Here is a 22071-nt window from a genome sequence, read left to right on the forward strand (position 1 = left end):
TTAGGGCCAGTGTTTTTTACAGTCTACAGGATGATTATTTTTGGAAAGCAAACACGAACTTATGCATGTCACCACAATTTTCCCTTAATGTTAACTTTACCTAAGGATTTAAGTGGGCTTATTCAGCATTCTGATTTACATAATCCTTATATCACACAGGAAGTATTGCCAGATTATATGGGTGTGCCTATGTATAACATACATGCAAAAACATGTACAACACATAAATAGATTTGCCAGCAGTTTGACACATTAGAAGGGTAGATTTATGAGATGAGGGTATACTTTTATAGTTTTTTAGGGTTTTTTTTTTTTTTTTTTTCTGATTCAGACCAAGCTTCAACTGTCTTGGTTAATCTGTAAAAGAAAAGGATTGGAATTGGAATTCTACCATATAAAAATGATTTACAAGCTCAGTATGTAATCCTATGTAAACAATTATATGTATGATTTAACATGTTTATAAGCATTACATTCACACCGGTCAACACAAAAGGACTCTGAGGGAGTAGAACAAGTTATGATTCAGAGGTTTGAGTTCTGTCTGGCTTTGCTTCTAAGAAAGAAGATAGTTTTCAAAGTTGTATTCTAAAATGTCAGTCTTAGATTCCCCCTTGGAAGATTAGAAATATTACCTCTAATGTTTTGTCCAACTCTGTTTTGTTCTGAGTATTTTAAATATCTATAGCAGAGGTCCCCAACTCCTGTGCCTCGGACTGGTACTGGTCCACAGCCTGTTAGGAACCGGGCTGCACAGCAGGAGGTGAGAGCCACCAGGAGAGCATTATGGTCTAAGCTCTGCCTCCTGTCAGACTAGCGTGGCATTTAGATTCTCATAGGAGCACGAACCCTATTATGAACTGCACAAGCGAGGGATCTAGGTTTAATGTGTTTGAAATGCTTGTTCCCCGGTACTGTAAAGAAATAGCACTTGAACATAAATTTAATATTTTTAGCAAGGCTATTTTTATTTCTTGTAGAAAGGGTATACTTGTCAACAGTTTTGTTATGAGAGTATACTGAACAAAGGAGACGGGTTATTTATAACCTGACGTGGCTACCCTACTTCTGTGTCCAGTTTTTATTGGCTGGAACAGGACTCTGTTTTGTATGTGTCTCGATTGGCTAGTAACTTAGAACTTTTTAAATGAGGCAAAGGCAGAGGAGAACAAAGGAAGGAGGAAGGAGCTTGTGGAATGTTGAGAAAGGTAAAAATACCTCTAAATAAGGAAGAGGAACAGGCTATGACTTAATGTTTGTTTGGACTAGTATAAGTATGTTAGGGGAAATATTTAGGCTAAATTATGGGAGTAAAGAACATAAAGTATATTGATTTTTTTCTTATGGCTAGTAGATATTTAAGAATGTTGGCCAGGCGAGGTGGCTCACGCCTGTAATCTAGCACTTTGGGAGGCCGAGGTGGGTGGATCACCTGAGGTTAGTAGTTCGACACCAGCATGGCCAACGTGGGGAAACCCCGCCTCTACTAAAAATATAAAAATTAGCCGGGCGTGGTGGCGGGCACCTGTAGTCCCAGCTACTCGCGAGGCTGAGGCAGGAGAATCACTTGAACCTGGGAGGCAGAGGTTGCAGTGAACTGAGATTATGCCATTGCACTTCAGCCTGGGTAACAAGAGCAAAACTCCGTCTCAAAAAACAAAACAAAACAAAGCATGTTAGCACAGGTCTTTGAATAAATTTTGTTTTTAAGAGAAGTTACTATTTATTCCTAATTAGACAGGGTAGAAAGTCTCTTTGAAGAGGAACCTCTACTTTACTTTTCACAAGTGCTCCTTATAAGAATCTAATGCCTGATGATCTGAGGTTGAGGTGGACAAGTTTCATCCCCCAACCATCGAACCCCTCCCCCATTCATGGAAAAATTGTCTTCCATGAAACCAGTCCCTGTGCCCCAAAATGTTGGGGACCGCTAATCTATTATATAGCTAGCACTAGGGTGCTTTGGATAATATATAAGATGAAATGTTTTTTATCTTATGAAATCATGAGATGCATCAAGCCTTTAGAGCCAGATAATTAAATCTGAATACATTTCTGTCACTTGCTAGCTGTGTAACCTTAGTTTCTGTAGCTGTAAAATGAGATTGTAGGATTATTGTGAGGATTAAAGATTAAAACACCTGTTAAGTATTTAGTGCAATGCCCAGTGATGAACAAGTATTCAATACATAATAGTGATTATATTGATAATGATGACAGATGACAATGGTAATGATGGGGATAGCCAAACTAACTTACTGTCTTAGAGGGAAAACCCAGACCAATAATCCATTCATTCATTTATTCAATCCAGTATCCTCTTCTATTATCCTCTTGGCCATTATAGACAGGTCATGATATTATATGTCATTCACATTAATGTTTTCTTAGGAAAATACTTTTTGGGTGAGCCATGGATTTTCTATTTTATTCTTCTGTGACATATTCTATGATGAAAGTACTCTAAGTAGTGGTGCAATATTGAAGTATGGTCTCCAAATTTAAACAGTATTAAAAATACAGTATTTTTTACTGCAAAAGAGACTTTTGAAAATTTTCTTATATATACCACTCTCATAATAAGTCAATATACTGAATTACTAAAAAGAGTGACAACTTATTATAGTATAAAGCTCAAAGAATACCACTCTTTCTTTTAAGGTATAGGGAAATGGTTTCTCTCTTCTTCTACTCCAAAAAGGATCTCATTTACTTCCCCCTCTTTTCTTCTTCTGATATCAGAAATAGAATCTTTGACATTTTTCATAGATTTATCCTTCTATTTCCATAGGCTGAAAAATCTAAATATTATTTATAGAAAGGAATATGTTAGAATTAAGACAATTAGGGCAGCCATTTGTGAGATAGAGAGTTGTAGGGAATGAGGTCAAAGACTTAGAGGAGCTGGGTCATGTAGGATCTTTCAGGTTAATGTCAAGACTTTGTGCTTTGACTGAGATGAGATTCTTCTATGGCTCTGTGCTGAATAGACTTAGTGATGGTTGGGGTGGTGGGGGAGGGCAGTAGGAAGTGGTGCTGGGACAATAGTAGAAGCAGAGAGAGCAGCCAAAAGCTTCTTGTAATAATCTAAGCAAGAGATAGTGGAGACTTAGACCAGTGTAGTGGTGTAGTGGTGGTGGGGTGGTGAAAGGTGGGTGGGTTTGTGATTTTTGAAGATCCAGGACTCAGAACTTGATGATGGATTGGACGGTGTGGGAAACAAAATATGAAAACAGAAAATTACGTGTCCTACTGAACTGGACTTACTTGACCAGTTAGCCAGTCAGTTCATCTGTCTCACCCTCAGTTCCCTCATAGAGTTCTTATGAAGATTAAATGAGATAGATGGCACATAATTACCCCTCAACAAATATTAGCTTTTATCTCTTCATCTGTCTTTTGCAGTATCAAACATTCCAGAAATAGTATTCTGTTTGCTGAGATTGTGACACAGATCATTTCATTATTGCTCTCAGTCAATGATAGATAGACAAGATGCCACAAAATAAATTCTAGGACAGATAAACGATCATGTTATGTCATAAAAAACTAAAATGTATTAGATATTCCAAAGCAGATAAATTAAAAATCCACTTTTCTTAACCAAAATTGGTGGACTGCTGGCAGTAACGGTTACAGCCTTACAGGCCTGAGCCAGGAAAGAGGCTTCCCAGTGCAGCCAGTCACGTGCTCATGGCAGCAACTTCCCTGAGACCTGGAGCCATCTGGAAAAATTGGGCCTGGCTTCAAAATGGCTGCCAGCTTCCTCTGAAGCCATATGCAAGGCAAATGTCTTAATTCCTTGGGACATTCTGACCTAATCAAGTGCTCAATTGTTTGTTTGTTTTCAAAGATTCTATCCAATTTCAAATATTTCTATCCAGCTACCTTTGGGTAAAGCAAACTAGCTTGAGATATTTATTCTCAGGTTGCCTGGTGCTCAGCTCAGTCATGAAGAGAAAGTGCTCACTGAAATGTGCTTTCTAGGAGGGTCAAACTCTTGTGATCACAAATTGTATTTCTAGCTCTCGTGAATTATATGTTCATGAAAGTAAACAGGAGAGAGAATGGAAAACACAGTAACATGATAATAGCCAGTGTTTACTGAGCATTCTCTATGTATCCTTCACTGTTCCAAGTATTCAACATTTAATAGCTCACGTGCACAATACCCTTGTTAAATATGTACTATCCTGATGATGTCCATTTCCATAAGTTAAACTAAGGCATACACAGGCTAATTTTTTTTTCAAGCACAGCTAAATGGTCAAGCCAGGATTTGAACCCAGGTGTCTAGCCCGAGGCTGCACTTTAAAGCATTACTCAATTCTGCTCCTATCATCATGTTCAGAAAAATAAATCAAGGAACATATCAACTCATACCGAGGCATTAAAAACATTTCTCTGCATTAGGAGTGGCATCTCATTAATACTAATATAAAGAGCATAAGTGAGCTGAAAGGCAAATGAAGGTCTGAAAGCCTATTTACACTCCAGGCCTGTGGGTGGTAATCTCTACCATTTAAATGACCTAAATCCCTAATGCTGTAGTATAAACCATGTTGTTTTAGAATTCTCTGAAACCATCTTTAAATCAGCTGTTCTCTCCATTGCCAGTCAGGTTAGAGCTTCTGGGTGGCCTTCCAAGAAAAATTCAACCAGAACAGACTGAAGACTTCATGAAATAAAAAGACAAGATGACAAGATGACAAGATTTCAGAAGGAAGGTAATATTATACACTCCATGTGAAAATTTCCACACAAAATATATGTTCATTCTTATGTCTCAACTGTTTCTCCCTTCCTCTATCCGTTCTGTCTTTGTCTTATACACTTAGATTCCTCTTGAAGCCTATTGAATTTCCAGATGAAAATATGTGCTCCAAATGTGCTAATATCTTTCATGTGTGTAAAACAGACATAAGCACGTTATACTATAGGCAATAGGCATTTAAGACACGTAGTTGCTAAGATTTGAGTCCTATGAACTCTATTCAACCAGGATGCTGTATAAAATGTTGCACAATATCATATCTGCTCTAAAGTAAAGGGGGGATTAGTAATGATTTAGACCCTAAAAGGAAGCAAAACTTGTGAACCTCTATAAAAATGAACATAAATGATTTTAACAAAGGTTCTGTTTTATTTTTTCTTTATGGTTTACTTTTTAAGATTGAAGCTTCTTAGTAATATGCATTCTTTCAGTGAATTACATTACTTATAAAAATCTACAGCTTACCTGTGGTTTGAAGTTTACAACATTATTGGTATTTACTCTCATATTCATTTCTGGAAGCAATAGAAAAGGAAACTTCATAAATCCAAGCAAACATTGCATTGGCAATATGGAGCTCACCAAAGCCAATGAAAGTTCAGGCTATACATTGTACTTAAAACAAATGAATTCTGCCAACCTCCACACCATCTGGTTATTTTTTTTCACTTTTCCATAACTCATCCTGTTCTCTCCTTCTGTACTTTTCTTATCCTTCTGCTTCTTTTAAGTCTCATCTCATCCTAATTTGCCCATTTTGTCACCCAACTGAGACAATCTCAGACCTTTCCTGTAAGTCTTGGCTGACTTTATGTTAATTCCAGATAACTAGCTATGGCTGAAACATGAAGATAGATAAATTTTATATGCAAATCTGTTGAACAAATGGAGATGCTTTTAAAAAACACTTAATCTTTGTTTAAATATATTCTGTTTTCTTTTGTCGTCCTACATAAATAAGATCATACCTATTGGCCTCCTTCTATCCCTTATCCCCCAAACTGAAAAATCTTTCAAATTATTAAGCAAAGAAACATTCTTTGCTGGGCACTATGCTTTAATAACTACCCACAGTGTTTTGTCTGCTCTGCAGAAAATTTCAAAAATACAAAAAAATTGACTGGGCAAGGTTCCTCACATCTGCAATCCTAATGCTTTGGGAGGATAAGGTGGGAAGATTTTAAGAGTTTGAGACTAGCCTAGGCAACAGAGTGAGACCCTGTCTCCACAAAAATAAATAAAAATTTTAAAAATGCAAAAAACACAGAAGAAAAAAAGTCATTGATATGAAATTTCCATTGAAAACACAAAATGTTCCAACTGTTGGACATTTAGACTTTTTTCTATAAATCGTAATGAAAATTCTTAAACATAAGTAGCTGTTGATTGTGACTAAAAAATATATTTTCAACTATTTCTCATCAAATTTCTATAACTCAGGAATTTCTCAGGAGGCAGCTTAACAAACATTCAGATCTCTTAGACTTTATCTCCTCTCTTAGAGTCTTCCTACCTACAACATCTAAAGAAGCTACATTTTAAAGCAACATATTACAGCAAGTTCTATATTATAAAATATGTTTATTAAAATAATGGTTTATTAACTTTTCAAATCTATTTATTAAATTTACACAAAAGGGACTACTAATGGAGCATTTTGTCAATAAATGCCTTATGAACTTCAGTCTCATAGATAATGTCTATGAGATTTCTCATAGGAAAATGCTAGCAGTTATAATATTCTACTTTAGTTACCATAAATGTTGAAAATGCCTATCTAACATGTATAACTTATCTTATAAAAATAAATATGTGTTAATTTAGTTTGTCCTTTTTAATACATCATTTCTCAAGTCACCATATCCAGTTTTGGAAATATTTATTTTATTTTTAATTTTCACAAAAAGTTTGGCAACATACAAAAGAAATTACACCTTAACAAAAATTTCTAAACCATGAAAGAATCAAAACTCTGAGGGAGATGTTTCACCTGTCAGATTTGTGACCCCTGTTTGCAGTGAGTGATGGATTAGGAACGAAAGGGTTAAGCTGTGCACGCTGGTATATGATAGCGAGGAAGTAGGTTCCGGACGCCAAGGTTCACATAGGTCAAGGCCTAGTGGAGTCAAAGTTCATGGATATCAAGAATTCAGAAAGCAGGGAACCTGGAGAAACATGCCCTGGAGAATTTCAAGGAAGTGAGGTCTAAGAACCCTGCTTGGAGCTAGGGGCTCAGCTATTGTACCAGCCCTCACCCAGAACAGAGTCCAACATCGTAACCCCGAATCAGTCTCTTGGATGGTGCTTACTATCATTGAAAAGGTTGAAACTGGCCATAAGATAAAAGGTGAAGGGCTCTTTCCTAGAACTCCCATGACCTAGTTAATCCGAGCCATTAGGGCACAAGATTCAGAAGGCTGTAATAGAACACTAAAGCAAATGGAACAATCCCAGACTGGCTTATCAGGAGGGCTTGGAAACAGATTAGACCAGAGGTAAGCGAGCACACTAGGCCTTGGCCTACCTGAACCTTGGCCTCCTGGTTGTGGCCCATTAGTACACACATGCCATAAAACAATCAACAGAATGTGTCAGAATTGAGCCCTTAAACCAAAATAAAGATGTGTGAGAGATGTGTGAGAATCATAGAAAAACACAGGCCCAGAGGCAGAGCAGCCAGACTACAGTCCTACCCCTGCATGGATTAAATGTGGCATTCATTCATTGATCAACCTCTTTGAACCTGATTTCTATATTTTCTCATATAAAATAGTAATAAGTAAGAGTACTAATTCCTTATAGGTTCTATCATGTATGAAAGGCAATCTAAAAAAACAGTAAGACATATCAAATATGAATAATAAGTAGAAGGCATTATAACTATTACTTAAAATTCTAGGCTAGAAATAGAAAGTAAAGAGAAGAAGGCTTGAGTTTCTTAAATAACCACCAAAATCCAGTGATATTTCTCCCTCCACTACACTTCAGTGTGTCCATCCAACCAGCTGCCCCCAAAAGCCTGATATTTGTTATTCCATTCTGAAGCTCTTAAAAACCTGGTGACATTAGGATTCTTTTTTGTCTAAGGTCAAAGTTATTAAAATTGCATAGGTGAAATCTTGTAGTAATCAAGATACCATTTACTGAGAACCTGCTTAATTGCCATCATTGTGTTAGGTGAACCTCACATACTAGTTCTCATTTTATATTCATGAAACTCTATGAGGTAGATATTATTTATTTTTTACAAATAAGCAACTGAAGTTGAGTATGATAATGGGAATTGTTGATTTTGTTCAATGCATCCCCCAGCATTAAAACAATGCCAAGCATATAATAAACATTCAACACATACTGTTGAATAAATAAATGAAGACCTTTATACATGATCACATAACTGGCAAGAGATAGCATAGGAAACTGACAGGCTGTGGAATATGCATATTAAGGTGTTCATTTGAGTGCTTGCTTAATCACAACTAAACATTTACATATATACTTTGCCTTTCTCTTTTTCAGATGTATGGATTCTCTTTTGGTTGAGTTTTCAGAGAAAAGCACTTGTTTCTGAAATTTCTGGGCAGACTTAGGAGAAATTTACTGATTTTTCACTAGTCAGTCATCGGTTCTTTATTCTCTGCCTACATTTATCAAGAGCTCACCAACTTGAGGTGCCTGTGGGTCCTTCTTATGATGTTATGAAATAGGCTGACTATGATATGAATATGGATTAGAGATCAGAAAAGAGGTCAGGAATAAGGTTGCATATATGGAGTTCATTAACACATAGCGTTCAGCAAATATATATTTGTGGAATCAGCTGGTTCACTAAGCCACTGAAATGCATCCGTTCATTGAAGAATGACTTGTAGAGTGAGAAGAAAAGAAGAAATAAACATGGATGGAGCAGCCTATAAAAGGTGAGCAGAGAAGTAGTTCACAAGACACATGGAGAAGTAACTGGAAATGTGGGAGAAGAGCTGAGAAAAAGCGGCAACATGGCCGTGAAAGCCAATGGGAGTACAGTCTTCAGGAAGAACTAAGTGATTAATTTTGTCTAATTCAATTACAATCAGATAGGATAATTGAAAAGTCTCCATTGTATTTATCAGGGTGGCAGGGCAGTGATTTTTTTCTTTTTTTGATTACTGGTATGAGAAATCATAGTGTAATGTGTTTCAGGAAAAATTAGGTGGTAAGGTATGAGCAGTGATAGACACTATTCTTTCAAATACATTAACTGTGAAGATAGTGGAGTGTTGTGCAGTAGACAGATTTTTAATATTTGAAAGACATGAAGACATCAATATGGTGAAGAGGTTGAAGCTAAAGATAAATCCAATCTGGACTCTGATAGGAGCCTTTGAGGGAACTAAGGAGGAGGGTAGGGCTAGGCTTGGAATGTGCAGGGTAGTTAGCCATCTGTGCCTTGAGTAAGAGGATGCAGTCTTCTTACATCAAGTTAAAAGAGGTGAAAGGAACAGGATGTCTGTAGATTTGGCAGAATTTTTTCACATATTTTTTGCAAAGAGGTTGTGGAGTATGGGCCTGAGGAAAGTAGTGGAAACTTGAGATAGTTGTAAAGAAAAAAGAAGATTGAGCTGGCAGGCAGTGCTGAGAACCTAATAAAGTCAATTCTCAAATTTTGTAAATTTTTTTTCTATTTAGAAACAATTTCAAAATATTCCATCACAGATTAATTTCTTGTAGCTGTAAGGTGGCCAACCATAGCAGAAGATCAAATGTCCTATAATGGAGTGTTTTGTTGGAAGGAAGACTTCGTTTCTAGTAAATTGTTCAGCTAACTCCTGTACAACATTGGGTGAAATGCAGTTCTTTGATAAATAGGAGTGAAATATTTGTTTTGATCAGTGGCAATTGCAATAGTAGTGAAATTCCAGAATACCACAAGTCAAAGGCTCACAATATTTTTCCAAATTGCAGCAAATATACAAGGGTATTGGAGAGGAATATTTTATAAACTGTATTTTAAATATATATACATGGATATTGTAAATACTCTCAAAAACTTTAGTCTCTTGGGAAAAAAAAAAGTCAAAATCACTTTATTTAACCCTGTTAAAACTCTATATACCACTTCAAAAATCAGACCCTGAATTAGTGTTTTTTTTTTTTTTTTTTTTTTGGCCAGTTTTGATTAGAGATCAGGTAGAAGTTTTTGGCTATGGCAGATGTCATGAATAAACTATTAATTTGGGTTAGGGAAAACTTGATATATTTCAGACTTGATATATTCTAAACATTACCGATATAGTTTAGATTTCACAGCATCTATTCAGCTCATCAAAGTTCTTTATTCAGCAGATCCTGGCGAGTTCTCACCTGGCCATTAACATTCCCAGGTGGGTCCCTATCTCATAGCAGAGATTTACTTTCAAGAGGATGAAATCCTTTCAACTATTTAATAATACCTTATGTGACATATTTTTAAAAAAACATTAAAAATGTCATTCAGAACCCTTCCTTATTCTTAATTCCACTTGAAGGGAAAAAGAAACTTTTTAAAGAAATGTTTTCCAGAATTATTCCTAATGCCACTTGACGGGAAAGGGGAATTAAGTGAAGCCATAGTGGAAGAGTTGATATGAAATGTCTTCACACAGTATTCTCACTTTTAATGTCAAGCATTCTGTTTAATATTGTTACCTATCAACCAGCCATTCATCACTCACCAAGTCATAAAACATTTATTTTGAGTAAGACACAGTACAGGGTTCTGCACTCAGATAGTTTCTACCCTCAAAGTGTTCCCAGTTAAGAAGAGTAAAACAACATGTAAGCAGCAGAAATGACGACTAACCGATTAGTGCAAATATGGATGCATGCATCAAGCACAGAAACAGCACCAAGGAGGGAATGATTTTCTCCACTGGAGGGTCAGAAAGGCATTTCAGAGAAGATAACCTCTGAATTGGCATTGGAAGTATGAATTTTAGTTCACTGTATAAAATCAAATGAGAGGCCTTCCTATTTTACAGACAATTACCATAGCAGAGAATGGAGATCACTAGGATATAATGCCTACATCAAAATCTAACATTCTCCAAGTTCCCCCAACTCACTCTTTTGATCATTCCTGTATTTTGTGCTTCTATTGTACTCAAAAATAGGGGCTCATTTGTATGTTCATTTTTAATTGTCCTCAAATTGCTTTCAGTTTTTCTTGCTAAAATAGAATTTCTTATTGACTGTCTCAAACTAAGAACTATTTTGTGCACAATGACCTTAAATGCTATTTGAATGGAATTCCGTTCATAATAACCTGTATCATTTTGTCACTGAAATGAAAAATGGCACACGGATGAGATCCAAACATGGTGCCTTAGCGGAGCCAAATTTCTGTTGTACATGTTTTCTACATGAAAAGATCCAGAACAAAAGGACTCATTATCAGATTACAGTCTCAAATAGAAACAGTTGGGAAATTTAAAGCACTAAAATAAGACAATAAAGAGGAAAGCCTACATGTTGGACTGCACAGATTTCTTGGAACAGATAACATGTTTAAGGTTATTTGACTTATTTTGATATTTAAAATATTTACAGTACCTATTTATGCCCTTAAATAATCTTCTCTTTATCAAAAAAGATCTATTTTAGATGTTATTCCATTTTCTAGCCCTAACCTTTGCTTTAACTATTTTTTTTTTTTTCATTTAAAGCACACATTGCTGTCTTCGTGCACAGTTATCCCAGACACTTTTTGAATAAAAATTCTTCAAGAGGAAATCCTGGCTTCATTACAATTCTCTTTTTAATCTGTTAAAATCCATCCAAATTTGCTTTCTCTAATTGCATAGGAGATTTAGAGAAACGTCCAAGAATCTCCAGGACTTGTAACCTTTTTTTTCCTTCACTTGTTTCCAAACTGTGTCTGTGTTGTCAGACAAAATATTGATATAGCTTGCTTAGCTAGATTTAGTAGAATCTAGGACAGTGATTTATAGAGTAGAGGCAAATCCATGCTAAACCTCAAGGTCTGGAAGTTTAAGGTTTATGTTGATATCTATTTGGATTGGTATTTCCTCTACTTGCTTATAAAAGTAAAATGATGTGTGAATAAGTAACCAAGAAACACAAAGCATAATGTTTAACATTACTATGCTTGCCACTTGCATATTAGAAGGTGTGTTAGTACTTTAAGGGTTCTCAAAGTGAAAACAGGTCAATGCAATAAAGAAGGGCAGAGTAGTGCTGAGAGTACACTGAAGAATGAACAACATCTTTTTAGACTGAGAGGGACAGAAAGCAAGCTGGAGGCAGATGAATTTCATATTAGACTAAAAAAGGAAGTTTATAGCACATCTGGAATCTGAGCATGTGTATATGTATGTGTACACACACGCAGATGGAGCTGACAGCATACATGGCACAGATGTGTGTGTATGTATATACGTGCACACAACATAAGCACACGTGTAGAGTATGTGTGTTTCTAAATATATACACATACACTATTATCATTGTCCTTGGGGTATCAGCTTGTCAATCCAACTACTGAGAAACCGGCCGGACTGGCCTTTTGCCTCCAGCAGGATGTCCCGAGGTAGGCTTTTGCGTGTGGCAGGCAGCCAGTACAATACATCAGCACAGCTGGATTAGAAGGATAACACCAACAAGGCCAGACCAGGAATAGGAATAAATCCTGATGGTAGAATTGTGTAGGGGATTTTAGAGATTGCTTATCTTTTTTTAAAATCCCAAAGCACTATTTCCACAGCCAAAACGGAAGGAAACAGTTGTCATTCAGAAAAGGGTGAAGAAAAGGACAGTGGGGCGCTGGAACTAGGACATGACCTTCTATGAAGTTGAGACTCCAGCCAGCAGTTACAGACTTGGGAATATTGCAAGACAGAGTTCAAAGGTGTCCAAGAAAGGCCTTAAGTGTTTGGATCCTGGATTCAAGTTTCCTGGCCCTATTTACTGAGCTTTTCCCCAGGAAGTTAAGGATTTAAAAATAGCTCCAGTGTGGGGTCCAGGTTTACACAGTGTGTTGATATCTTCACATATAAGCTAAGAGCATCTACCTTAAATGAATAGAACTTGTTCCATCCTGTAGATCCTGACATTTAATCTTTGAGTTTTTAACTGATTCTCAAGAATCTGCTTAAATCAGATTACTTTCTTCAGGAAGAATTGGAGTTTAGTTTGCCAGTATCTACTTCGGTTACTATTTTAACACTTTAAAAATCTCAGAATGATTTTTAAATAATAAGCTCATAACAATACAAGAACATTTTGCTTATTAGCATAACCTTTTACCAACCACATCTACTCCCCTTATAAAAATATAAGAATTCAGAATTTGCACTTGCTGGCCATCTGTTTTCTCTCTGAACATTACTTTTAAGTCCCTTTCTTTGGGTTGTTATTAAGATATTTTAAATCATGATGTTCTTGCACAGCATGTCAGATAGAAATAATGATAATAAAATAAGTGTGTAGAGCAATTTACTTAGAAACAGGAGAGAGCAAAAGAAAATTAGCGAATGTTTAATTCTAGGCAGGGGGCCGAACTATCCCAAACCCCCTCCTCCATCTGCCCTTGCCATATTTTTAAAAACTCACCTTCAAGAAGTATAAATTTCTTTGTCTACAGCAGCAAAGTTTCCATAGAGTAATGTGTAATGCGGGGGGTTAACTTCAAGGCTCTAGAACCAAAGTGACTGAATTCAACCCCCAGCTCTGCCACTTCATGGCTGAGTGACTTTTGGAAGAGTACTTAACTCCTCTGTGCCTTGGATTCCCCATCTGTAAACTGGGGGTGATGTTAGTCTAATGGATGGGTTTGTTGTGAGGCTCACCTTAGTTAATGTGGGGAATGCATTCAGAACTGTGTTTGAAAAGCACTTAGACAGCACATTGTGAGCCCCAAACTGTTGGCTATGATGACTTTTGAAGAATGCCAACGATCCTAGTCATCTGATTCATTAGTCTGCCTTCAGTCAATGTTGCACATCAATGTAGTCTTTAAAACCTTATAGGTGACCACTTCCAGGTGTATTTGTATTCGTGAACATGCTATTTCCTAATACATCTGGAAAAAATTTAGCCACTCATCCTTAACTCCTTATTCAACTCCTCTTAATAGGAGCAAAGGGGATTTCTGTGGAGTCAAAACAGTATCATGTCCCTGGTTCCCCCTGGTTAGTGTATATTTGGACTGTGGCCAAATCCCCACTACACTTTACATTAATCATGTTCATTGGATTCCGCTGGAAAAGAATGATAAAAGAACTGGGGGGGGAAGCATTTTTATTAGGGCTCAATGTGTATTTTTTTCTAAACAATGAGCATGTGGGAACTGAGCTTCTATGTTAGCAATATTTGTATCTTAATGTAAAATAATTGCATCAGGAGGCATTTTGGTTTTAGTCCAACTTCAGTGCCTTTTAGAATGTGCTAGTATATAGCTATCCAGGTGCATTTTTATTGCACATTCTCATAGCAGGAGGTGCGTGGCAGATGCTTTTACAAGCACAGTTAGGTGCAGAGCTGACCAAAGCTAGAAAACCTCACTTAATGGACAGACGAAGACGACTCGAAGCTTTACAACTGTTTATTCCCCATTACAGTATTTAAATTTTCAACCTTTTTGTTCTCCTAATCCCTGAAATAATTATGAAAATCTACTTTTAAGTTAGATAAAATGTTCCTTAGTGAGTTCAGTTATATAATTTCAGACTTGCTGTGACTATTGACATTTGAAAAACAGATTTTCTAAATTTATTGGGATTTCAGTTTACTACAACCTACTTGAAAAACATAAAAGAGATTATCTTTAATAATTGGGACTGTTACAGTTTTCCCTTTTATCCTCAGATTGTATGTTTATTCCAATGTTTCTACTAAATTTTGTTTTAATACATATGTTATCATCCTTAAAGGTCTTTTATTGATTACCATGTTACTTCTCTGTATTAACATTGTGTGTAAATTAAAATCTTATTTATTTTTATTTTGTATTAGGCTCTACAGGAAAAATACTTTGGACTTGGTTACCATTATTAATTTTACTGGTAAACAAATTATGAAAACAGCAGAAATAAGTTATTAACCTCAATAACAAAAATTATGTACAATCAATTTCATTATTTCATTGGACATGTATTTCTTAATGACATGGATGTGTCTGACTTCATTTTTAATTGATTTGTGTGTTTACAGATGAACTTTATTGCCAGAATTAAACAGTTCCGTATCAATTATATTTTCTCATTTATCATTATTAGAACTGAAAAATTTTGTTCACACAGAGAGATGGAAATTAAGGTTTCCTAACAGCTTGTCATCTCAATTCTTTGTAGTCCTATGAGTTATATGCCGAAATATCACATCCTAATATATCATCAAAGATTATTTTTAGTGTTCTACATCTAACAACATACTCCTTCAGTTTTACCAAAAGAAAATAAATATATACAACCTGTCTTGCAAAAGCCTTTGTCACCCAGTCATTAGAGTCATTCACTGCCTCGATTTCTGGGAGGTATACCAAGTAGGCTTTACCAAGACCTATCAGATAGCCATTCATTGTTCTTGCTACTCATTCATTTTGAAGCATTTTATTTAGCCCTGATTCACTCAAAAGAAGGTTGGAAAAATAAAAGTATTGTTAGTTTCAATACACCTGTGAATATATTTTTAAATAAAAATCCTTTCATCTTATCACATACTTTGAATATATTTTGCAAAATTTGGAGCTGAAAATTCAGTTCATTCCATTTTGGGAAAATATTCACCATTTAACCTACATGGTAATGTTGGTTCTCATTGTCTAAAACCAGTCAATCAAATCAAACTAAATTTTTTATGTTAAAAAAAGTCTGATGTTATTTTTCAGTTCACAAATACGTGATTACATACCCCTGTGACAGCATCTTACTTATGAATTCTAGTTCTAGGATACATTATGTAAATAAGTCAGTAGTAAGCAGGTAGCTAGTTATAAAAACAGATCGGTCATTTAGATTTGCCTTATATTTGTCACCTTGAAGAAATTAGGCTACCTGACCCTCCCTATTTCTGCAGGCTCTCTCTTTGCCTTACTTTCAAGGGACTCTTCAGTGGGAACCATTCATTGCTTGACAATATTTAGCAGAGGAAAAGGGCAAGATTCTTATAAGAATCCCACTCATCCTTCTTAACAGATATATGCTTAAGAAAGAGAATGACCTTAAAATTTATGGTGCTTTGATTACAAAGTGGTATAACAGACAACAATATTAAACATTATTCCTTCTTTTGGCATGCTGGAGCTTTTTACACCATAGGGCCAGACGAGTGAATGGGAAATCTTTCTTTTGAAAAGCAGGAGAAGGACAATTATTAAAGAGGAGGCAGAAGAGGAGAACGAGCATTGTGTCTCAGCCACAGGCCTATTACCAGACAAAAGTTCATGTGGATGTTGGAAATCAGCAAATTGATTTCCTTACAACTATTGCTTCCACAAAGACCTTAGAATGTCATACAGACCAAGTACATGTACCCCATGTGAAGATTGTAGGATTCTGAGTCCCTCTCTGCATGTGATCTTAGCAATGGAACTAGTGCATATCTCATGCTTAGGTAGGAAAAAGGACTACCTACTTGATATGATTTTAATGGCTTGAGGAGATTCTCTGTAAGCCCCACTGCCCCAGCTTTTGATGCCTGAAATTCCACTACTAAAGATTCATTTTATCACCTATAAAAGTGTTTTTTCAATCCCTTGTGAAAAAGTCTTTGATTCATGTATCCTTATAACTTTGTACCTTATACTTGTACCTTACAAGTGTGAATGAGATTTTGATCCTTGTCTGAAAACATGAGAGTGGGACAAGTATAAAGATTGAAGGAGGTAGAAGGAGATAATGGCATAAAAAGGACTCACCAGACCCAGACTGCTTCATTTTGCTTAAGGATTGTATGTGCTGTGGCTTCTAGGTCCAAGGGACTCTTGACATCTATCTGTGAGTGTCTATGATCCATCAACGCAGATGAGCTTAATTGCATGAATAACCATATCCTCAGTTTATTGTGTGCTAATACACAGCAACACACAGCAATTGTGTGTTACAGAGTCCTGATGTCAGTCTAGGTTCTATAGATATTTTATTACTACTTTAAACTTTGAAAGGATCCCATGTGTTAGGTATCATCCTATTTTAGGAAACAGAAGTGTTCTGTTACACAGCTCGTATGTTTGTCTGGTTTCAAAATCCATAGGCTTTATGCTGTATGTAAATTGTCTCAATCGGTAAGACTAGGCCATGTTACACAAATACCAGATATCTTTCCATTCTCGTTGTTTTGCTTGCACACACAATTATTAATGAGCAGTATATGAAAGTGAAGATGATTTAGGGAGATGCAAGAGAGTTAGCATCACACATTTTAGTTATCAATCTCAGGCATAGCTCTTGTTCTTAGTCTTTTTTTGGCATGAGGTGGAAGTCTGTTCTCCCCATGTGTTCTAGTTCTGTGGGCTCTTTTTCTTCTCTTCCTGGACATCATGATTTCCAACCTCAAATGCCTCTCCCTTCTAGTAAAGAAACTCATTAAGGTCAAAACTCTGTCCCCAAATTGCATACCTTTTATTCATTCAAACCAAAGCTATGACAAAATCGGACCCTACTACAACTCTTGGAAACCATTTAGAAGCTACTTATCGTGTCTTTAGCATGCTCTGTAAGGGTCTCATGCTCATTTCAAGGAGCTCCTCATGGAAATGTTCCAACAAATATGGGCTTCCCACTTCAAGGAATTGTTAGGCCTACTGCTAAGATGATCAAATATTATTTATGTTGTTTGCATTATAATTCCATGTTAAGTAGGTAATACGAGTGAACAATGAGGCAAGAGATGGTCACCTTTTAGCACACTTGCTTGCTATATAGAATCAAAAGATAATAACTTCTCTGTATTTTTCCTTTGTGATTATAACACCTTCCCTATCAATTTCACAAAGTCGTTGTGAGGATCAAAATAAATTACTGATGTTTTCCTTGAAAACTATTTGTTCTGAAAGGTATAAAGTACTATGCAAATGGAAATGACTTTTATCATCATTATTCTAACAAGTTCATCTTTAAAGAAATGAGGATACTAGGCAGATGAGTCATATGAAAATAAACTCTCTGGGTCTAGAAAAAGATCAGTGTGTAATCAGTTACTGAACAAAGACAAGTAAGTCACATGTGCATCCAGGCTTACAACCTCTGGCTTATGGGAAAACAATATAAATAATATCTAAACTTCTTATCAGCATAGAAGGACCTTCAGAGCTTGGTCTCTCCTTCCTTTTTAGTCTCACCTTCTCTCTCTCTCCACAACCTATACTAACCCTCCTGAAAGCTTTACACCTTCTTATATCCATGTCTTTGCACATGCTGTCTCCCAAGCCTGGGATTTCCTTTCGGGTTTGTTGGATGAACTGCCAGTCAAACTTTAAGACACAAATCTGACTTCCCTAGGCAAAATGAATTGTATGGTCCTCTCTACTGCATACTCCTGCAGGGTTTGGCATGCAGGCCTACTGTTCCTTTTTTTTGGAGATGGAGTCTTGCCCTGTCGCCCTGGCTGGAGTGCAGTGGGGTGATCTCAGTTCACTGCAACCTCCACCTCCCAGATTCAAGCAATTTTCCTGCCTCAGCCTCCTGAGTAGCTGGGAATACAAGCACATGCTGCCACCCCCAGCTAATTTTTTGTATTTTAGTAGAGACGGGGTTTCACCATGTTCCCCAGGCTGGTCTTGAACTCCTGAGCTCAGGCAATCTGCCAGCCTCAGCCTCCCAAAGTTCTAGGATTACAGGCATGAGCCACCACGCCCGGCCACAGGCCTACTGTTCTAACTATTCCTGCTAAAAATTATATGCCTTGGCTATCCGCTTTTTGCTAAGCAATTTATTAAGCCCTTTACATTGAATATCTCAAATGTTAGTGATTAAGGTGTAATCATTTGCTAATTTGTTCATTCAAGTTCATAATAACTAGTTTTGTTGGCTACATGAAAATAGAACCTTTCCAGGAAACGTCAAAAAATAATTTTGAACAAATTAACATACTGAAAACCCAGTTTTGTGGCAAGCATGGTACTTGGCACTGGGATAAGGTAAATGGGAGAATTTCGGTCTTTAGGGAGATCACAACTTAGTGGGGAAGCAGGCATTTAAACCTACGGTTGCAGTTTGAAAAGACTTAACATAGAACAGGAGAAACCTGACACTGACTAAGAGTGACCATGCATCCCCTACCAAATGATAAAGAGAAACAGGACAGGGGAAAAGCTCAATGAAGCAGGAAGTTATTCCCTGTGCTACAAGAAAGTGGAATACAAATTTTTGCCTATATAGACAAAATTTGGGGCACATTGTAAACTTGAGGTTGCTTTGTAAAGTGATAACAAATGTCATGAGGTCATAGGGTAGTTCACAAAACATTGATCAAAACCAATAATTTTTATCAGCAGCTTCTCTAAGGCCTGGAGCTCAACTAGGAAAAGTTGCCATCTTTTGCCAAGCATTCCATCTACCTTCAAAATGGAAAATACAAACAGGAACAACACGTTTGGGGTGACCATGACCACCTGACCTCCCTCCTACCTTTGGAGACATTTTCCTCATTCCTCAATTGGAACTCTTGCAGATTTTGACCTAGGGATTATGATTAGCGGAGACATTTCTCTCTTTCTCATTCTGTTTCCAACTGCAGAAGAGGTCATTGATAAAAACGAACACTGTTGTGGTTTGTTTGTGTCCTCCACCACTTCCTATTCCTATGTTAAAACCTAATCCCTAATACAGCAATATTAAGAGGTGGAGAATTTGGGAGGTGATTAGGTCATGAGGGCGGAGCCCTAATGACTGGAATTAGTGTCCTTATAAAAGACACCCTAAGAAGCTTGTTAGCCTTCCACCACAACTCAACTAGAATGTACCATTTATGAAGCAGAGACTGAACCCTCACCAAATAGGGAATCTGCAAGTGTTACAGGAAAGGGGTCCCAGTCTATACCCCAAAAGAGAGTTCTTGGATCTTGCTCAAGAAAGAATTCAGGGTGAGTCTGCAGTGCAAAGCAAAAACAAGTTTATCAAGAAAGTAAAGTGGTGAAAGTATAGCTACTCCATAGACAGGGCAGGTGATCCCGAAAGTATGAGGAAGGATGTGCCCACCCTAGGTATAATACTTGTTTATATACAGGATAAAAGAAGATCATGAAGTGATGTGCTCTGCTCCAAGGGTTTGTAATAAAGGATTCATTTTCTTAATTACTATATTTTGCAAGAATCAATGTTATTACCTTAAAAGCAAAATTAGGAATGCCTTTGTTCTCAAGATACGGGGATATTAGGATATTCCCTAGTCTGGGTCTGTTTAGTAAACATTATCAATCTGTCTCCTTAACCATAAACATATAGAGTCTAGAAATACCTTTCTGGGAGTGCAGCCTAGCAAGTCCCAGCCTCATTTTCCTAGCCCTCACTCAAGATGGAGTTGCTCTGGTTCGAACGCCTATAACACTGGTGTCTTGATCTTGGACTTCCTAGCCTGTACAACTGTAAGAAATAAACTTCTGTTGCTTATAAGTCATTCAGTTTATGGTATTTTGTTAGAGCAGCTCAAACAGACTAAGGCAAACACTGAGAATGAAAAGTAGCCTCAACATAATCTCCAACCAAATCACAACCTACTACCATCCATAGACTCCAAATTAATGGACTTTTACAATACAACATGTTAGCATTGTTAGAAATGAGGAAATTATTGATTGATTGATTGATTTTTTCACAGAGACAGGGTTTTGCTATATTGCCCAGGCTGGATTCAAACACCTAGCCTCAAGTGATCCTCCTGCCTCAGTCTCCCAAATTGCTGGGATTACAGGCGTGACCCACCATGCCTGGCCTAGATATAAAGAAATTATATCAAAATGCATAATATGAAATATGGCAACATTTTAATTAGATTTAACAGAGCTTCACATAAATTAATACTGGACACATCTGAAATATGATTGAGAAAAACTGTACCGTAGAAAGTTGCAACTGAGAGATTAAAAATATAAACATCTGTTTCGATGTTAAAGTCATAGAGGCAAGTGTCTGTCTCAGCTATTTTGTTCTGCCTTCTTTTGTTTTGTTCAACTGCTTCATGGGTAAGAGGAAGAGAAAAAAATCATGGCAAAAATATAAAACTTAATTTTAGTATATGTTGTATTTAACATATATTAAGATTTTAGTATATGCTAAAGTTAAAAATGTAATGCATATTGATTTGTTCAAAATTTGTGTTTGACATTTATTGGAAAGTTTCCATTTTAATACAACAAATTTAGTTATTAATTTGAATTGACAAATTTGCAAATGATTACACCTTAATAACAAGAATTTGAAATATTTAATGTGAAGGGCCTAATACATTGCTAGAAAAAGCAGATAAAGCAGATAGTCAATGTATCTGGGTCTTCAGGGAAGAGTGGCAGTTCATCCAACAGACCAGAAAGGAGATCCCAGGCTTCGGAGGCAGTATGTGCAAAGACTAGGACATAAGAAAATATAAAACGCATAGCAGGTAGTTTAGGGTGTGGAGAGAAAGAGAAGGTGAGATTGAAAAGGGGGCAGAGGCCAAACTCTGAAGGTCCTTTTATGCCATGATAAGGAGTTTAGAGTCTACGTCATTTATCATTTTTCCTACAATCAGTGGTTTCAACTCTGAATGTACACATGAGTTACCTGGGGAGATTTAGAAAATACTCATGATCATCTCCCTGCAACACACACCAACACATAGACAGATTTTGCAAATGCAAATATAGGACACACAGTTAAATTTGAATTTTAGATAAACAATTATTTTAGTCAAGTATGCCCAGTACAATATTTGGGACATACTTACAATACAAAGTATTTATCATTTGTTTGAAATTCAAATTTAACTGAATGTCCTGTATTTTTTTCTGGCCACCGTATTCCATCAGAACAAGGGAATAGAATCTCTGAGGTGGGGCCTGGCCACCTGTGTTTTGTAAACCTCTCCAGGTGTTTTTCATGGGCAGGCAGGGTTAAGAAGCAGTGGTCTAAGTAATGGACAGTCATCCCAGTATTTCAAACAAGGGGGTGGCATGTTTAGAAAGACCACTGCATAGAGACTGGAGGAGGGAGAGGCTGGTGGCAGAAAGATCTGTGAAAAGATATTACAGGCATCTCGCTTAGTGATGGGGTTGGCTTAAACCAAAGCAGTGGTAGTGAACATGAAGAAAAAATATCTTTGACCACTGGCATGACGACTAATAACTT

The sequence above is a fragment of the Rhinopithecus roxellana genome, chromosome 5, assembly GCF_007565055.1.
Source record: "Rhinopithecus roxellana isolate Shanxi Qingling chromosome 5, ASM756505v1, whole genome shotgun sequence".
In the NCBI taxonomy this organism is placed as follows: domain Eukaryota; kingdom Metazoa; phylum Chordata; class Mammalia; order Primates; family Cercopithecidae; genus Rhinopithecus; species Rhinopithecus roxellana.